We start from the raw sequence: 5,780 nt of genomic DNA on the forward strand, positions 1-5,780 counted from the left end.
CAAAAGTAGAAAGGTGCTTTCAAAAAGGAGAAGTTTTGTGCGAACAAACATGGGCTGACATCACAGGAGGAACTGTCAGAGTCTTGGGAAATATATTCTCCACTCATCGCTTTTGTTCTCTTAGAATCCCTTGTGTATAAGTCCCATTTGTGCACTATAAACCCAAGACAGCGATGCACAGCTTCCACTACAACAGCAGAGATTTCACGACTTGAATCTGTACCCTTTTCCTGGTTTTCTCTTCCATACGGATTTGAACATGCCCAAACTACATGTTACAGAAAACAGACTGGGTCTATTTAGCTTAATTTAGCTGCCATTAAAATTAATGAGACGGACGCGGGTGGCGCTGTGGGTAAAACCTCAGCGCCTAGGACTTGCCGATCGCATGGTCAGCAGTTCGAAGCCCCACAACGGGGTGAGCTCCCGTCGTTCGGTCCCAGCGCCTGCCAACCTAGCAGTTCGAAAGCACCTCCGGGGGCAAGTAGATAAATAGGTACTGCTTTATAGTGGGAAGGTAAGCGGCATTTCCGTGTGCTGCACTGGCTCGCCAGATGCAGCTTGTCACGCTGGCCATGTGACCCGGAAGTGTCTGCGGATAGCGCTGGCTCCCGGCCTATAGAGTGAGATGAGCGCACAACCCTAGAGTCTGGCAAGACTGGCCCGTACGGGCAGGGGTACCTTTACCTTTACCTTTAAAATTAATGAGACAAATTGAAACGGTTAAATCTGCTATGATAAAATGGGCACAAGATATTGGTCATAACATCATGTTTGCTGACTGGGAACGGTTGTGGACCACCGGTATGAAATTTACAGCATGTAATGCCTTAAGAGAAAATATTATGAAAATGATTTATAGGTGGTACATGACCCCAGTCAAGATAGCAAAAATTTACCATTTGCCCCATAACAAATGTTGGAAATGTAAAGAAATGGAAGGAACATTCTTTCACCTTTGGTGGGCCTGCCCAAGGATCAAGGCTTTCTGGGAAATGATCTATAATGAACTGAAAAAAGTATTTAAGTATACTTTCCTAAACCAGAGGCCTTTCTCCTGGGCATGGTCGGCCAATTGGTGCCAAGGAAGGATAGAACCTTTTTTATGTATGCCACAGCAGCAGCAAGAATACTCATCGCAAAGTATTGGAAGACACAAGACTTACCCACCCTGGAAGAATGAAAGTGATAGACTATATGGAATTGGCGGAAATGACTGGCAGAATCCGAGATCAAGGAGAAGAGCAGGTGGAAGAGGACTGGAAGAAGTTTAAAGTTTATCTACAAAAGCATTGTAAAATTTATGAATGCTAAAGGCACTGTAAATGAAATGAAGGGGTTCTAGTGATTAAGATAAATAAGAGTATAAAGGGAAGGATAAAGGATGAACTTGAATAATATGATAATTGCTGAACTAATTTTAAAGTGGAATACATGAAAGGAAGGCGGGTGGAAGCAAGGAAAATAAGATCTGGAAGGCTATTAATTTGAAACAGAGTCTTTTTTTAATTTTTAATTTTCTTTTTTATGTTTTTTATTTTTTTATTTTTGTTATTCTTTTTGTTTGTATTTTTGATGTGTGTGTTTGTTGGTTTTTGTGATTTGAGTTAATTTTATTGTTGTTAACTTTTGTGAAACTTAATAAAAATATTATTTTTAAAAAAATTAAAATTAATGAGACAAATTAATCATGGCTTAAATCCCTTTGAAAATGGGAGGGCCGATTTTAAAATGGGGGGCGCCCTTTGCGTGGACGCGCGCAGCCCCTGGACCCGGTGCGGCTCCAACAGCATAGGCTTGGCTTTGCCTTCCCTCAGGTGGGATACCTGGAGGTCTCCGCCTACCTCAGTCAGTTGTCCAATCCCACCTGGGGGAAGCGTTGCCAAGGAGACCAGGCCAGGTAGGGGGAGGGACTACCTGCCCACACAATAGAGGATCTTACCTGGGAATCCTCAATTGGCTCCAGAGCTTCTCCCACCCTACCCACCCTCAGTTAAGTCTTATTTTGCAGGTTAACTTTTCTTCACAGGTATGCGGGCGCTGCTACGTCAAGGTTGCTGTTAAAGGGCTGGAAAGGAATTTCCCTGCATTGGCAGGTTTTGCCTTTCCCATAGCAAAACGTCACAACTTTGGCAGTATCAGGCCTTGGGCGGAATCCTTTAGTCTATCTTCCTCTTTGCAGCGGTGATACCAGGGTTCCCCGTTAAAGGGGTTTCTGAAGGGAAGGTTTGACCGTACGCCGAGAGGTCATCATTGCTCTCCCCTGTGACAGCGGCGTAACAGGGGGCGGCTATCTCTGCTTGAACATATGTTCTCCAGAGCCAGCTCATCCCCCCACGCACACACTGGATAACCCTGATGTTCCCTAGGTCCCCAGCTGGGGACTGGGGAGGGAGAACGGCCAATGCCTGAGCCAAGGTCTACTCACACCTGAAATATAATAAAGTTGTGGCCAATTTAATCCCATAGCACGTTGTCTTGAGTCGTTATTCCAAATGACGGGGGGGGGGATCTGGGGGACTCTGCCTGTCCACACAATATATTCTCCCCTGGGATTACGAGTGGGCACATCTGCCCTTTCCAGTTTCTAATTTTTCCACTCACAATTTCATTTTCCACATTTCCAAATGAGTTTGGAATTTAAAACAAAAAACACACACAAGGTATTCCTAAAAATGCCTCAGTATCTTAGTGCAAATTTCTCCTAATGAAATTTATATGCAATTTTTGCCTAATATAGACATTTTGACAAAGCAACTGCTTTACTCATTTTAATGAAGATTTTTAAAGATATAATTAGGATCAGCCAAGGAGCAAGATGGAAGATTTCTCCCAATGGTCTGTCCTAAATCTATCATTTGTAGCATAACCCTTCTGCAGTTTGAGGAAAGACACAAAGCGTTGACAGACAAAAGTGAATCATTTTGTTTGAGAGAATAAACTTTGGAGACATGAGAAAGAAGGCAGAGTGGCAGTGCCAGATTTTCAATTATATCTACATGTTGATTGGTTGATTTTTTTTTTTTTTGAAAAGCCCATAGAAACAGCATGGACCAACAGTTTATGTAATTTGAGAGAAATGGAAGTGGTGGGATTTCTAGGGATTTGGCAAGCTGTGTGGGATGCCCAATCGCAACAGGGCAAACAAGAGATGTAAATAGTTACAGGTAGGTAGCCGTGTTGGTCTGCCATAGTCACAACAAAATAAAAATAAAAATAAATTAAAAAATTCCTTCTAGTAGCACCTTAGAGACCAACTAAGTTAGTTGTTGGTATGAGCTTTCGTGTGCATGCACACTTCGTAAATGACATGGAGGTTTGGCAAAATGAAGGGCAGAGCAGAGAGAACAAAACCAGGCAAATAAGGAATAGAAAAAGTTTGAAATACAGATATTTAACTTTTCCCGAGAGGAGGAAATGCAACAGAGCTCATTCTCAGTGGCTCACAGTGAGCCAGATTCCATCATGTAGACCAAATAACAGAGTAACAGGGCTTTTCTCTCAAAATTTACAGTTGGGGATTTTACCATGCCTCTGTTAAAAAATGAAATAAAACCCTGCAGCTTGTTTTTATTCCAGTGCAGTTGATGATAGATTCCATGGCTGGCTCTGGCATGGCGGCTCGGTCATGCTGGGAGAGCCAAATATCACAGAAAAGGTTACATGTGTGATTTGATGTTATGCACAGAAATATTTGTGTCTTAACATTTAGCGCCAACAAAGGTCCGTATAGTTAAAGCTATGGTTTTCCCAGTAGTGATGTATGGAAGTGAGAGCTGGACCATAAAGAAGGCTGATCGCCGAAGAATTGATGCTTTTGAATTCTGGTGCTGGAGGAGACTCTTGAGAGTCCCATGGACTGCAAGAAGATCAAACCTCTCCATTCTGAAGGAAATCAACCCTGAGTGCTCACTGGAAGGACAGATCCTGAAGCTGAGGCTCCAATACTTTGGCCACCTCATGAAAAGAGAAGACTCCCTGGAAAAGACCCTGATGCTGGGAAAGATGGAGGGCACAAGGAGAAGGGGATGACAGAGGACGAGATGGTTGGACAGTGTTCTCAAAGCTACAAACATGAGTCTGACCAAACTGCGGGAGGCAGTGGAAGACAGGCTCCCTGGTGTGCTCTGGTCCAGGGGGTCACGAAGAGTCGGACATGACTAAATGACTAAACTACAACAACAACATTTAGCGCACCTGTATCAGCAGGATGTGGAACTGGCAAGTCCTAGTCTGGACAGAGTCATACAAACACACCCCATATATTTTTAAGGATGAAATACTACTCCTTTTGTTACTATTCAAAACATCTGAGACTTACACCCCATGGAGGCCAGCTTTTGTAGTCATTTCATCCAGTGGGGCATAAATCCTATCTAAATTGAAATTGAAAAAGAAGCGGTAATTAAACATGTTCATTTAACTTAAGTTCACTGGCATATGACTCATTTGTCATTAAATAATAAGAATAATGTTGCCACAGGATATATTAATCAACAGCAATATCCAACGGTCTCTGTCTGATAACATTTGACCGAGGAAATGTCCTTCCAGGAGATAACACCAAATCTGCTCTGTCTCTGCTGCTTTAAACAGGAAGTTAACCCAAGCAATAAGCAAGCTGTTTCTGGTGCCGTGAGCTGAAGTGAAAAATGGAGCAATTGATGTTTAAGCCAAAAATATTGGCAAAGCTGCTACCCAGGAATTAAGGGCCCATCAGTCCAGAGCAGTACCTAATCCATTCTTCCTTATGCTCTTCTGGTCCTCAGGAATCCACCATGGAGGCTGGATTAAGGATTTCAGGAATGGGCAAGGTGCTGGCAAAGGATAGAAAAAGAGTACCAATGACGTACTGCAGCCCTGGGTTTTCTTAGAGGGCTGCCTGAAACATATTGACATTTATTAAGGATTGGAAACTTCTCATGGACTTTTTGCATGAAAAAGAAAATGAACTTCTGGTTCTAAACGCAGAATAAGGGGTCTCTATAATATAGTGTATTTTAAAATGGGGTTTCAGAGTTTTTAGGGGTTTTTGAATGTTTTATGTAGTTTTATATAGTTTTTATGTAGTTTTTCAATTTCATTGTTCTGCATGGGACAATGACAATAAAGATATCGTATATCGTATAACTTGCAATATCTGGATTTGAAAATTGAAAAAAACATTATCTTGTAGAAAACAGAATAGTTGGGTGTCGATTTGAGTGAATACTTTGAACAAGTTACTGTATTTAGCTGACAGAGAGTCAGAAGTCTTCGTTTTTCCCTTTACTTTTTCTTTCTTCTGTTTTTCTTCTTCATCTCCCTTTCCTTTCCTTTGCTCCTGTTTCTGTTTAGATTAGATTTCATTTTCTTTTATTCTGGTATATTGTCAAAAGATTCTTTGTTTAGGGTATAAACTTTTGTATATCTTTAGCTGTATATCAGTGAAAATAAAATTTGAAGAAAAGAAAGCAAGGAGGTCAATTTCCCCTTCCTTGTGCTCTGTTTGGAACATAGGGCGGAGGAGCAAGACTCAGAGCTTAGTGGGCCAAAATTCCTACTAGCAAAACTAACAAAGATGAACACACCAAGGGAACTCAGGGAAGAGGACTCTTGGCAGGCCTGGTGGAGACTCGTGAAGCTTGTGGAGGACTTGGGGGACAGAGTCATGAAAGGATGGGAACTCTTGAAATCTCAGGACTCCCTATAGCAGATTGACAACTGCAAGAATCCTACTCATCAGGGATGAAGACAAATGTGGATGAACCAAGAACAAAATGTCATCTTCCATGCAAAAC

Source organism: Podarcis melisellensis (genome assembly GCF_964234715.1).
Source record: "Podarcis melisellensis genome assembly, chromosome: 5".
Taxonomy (NCBI): Eukaryota; Metazoa; Chordata; class Lepidosauria; order Squamata; family Lacertidae; genus Podarcis; species Podarcis melisellensis.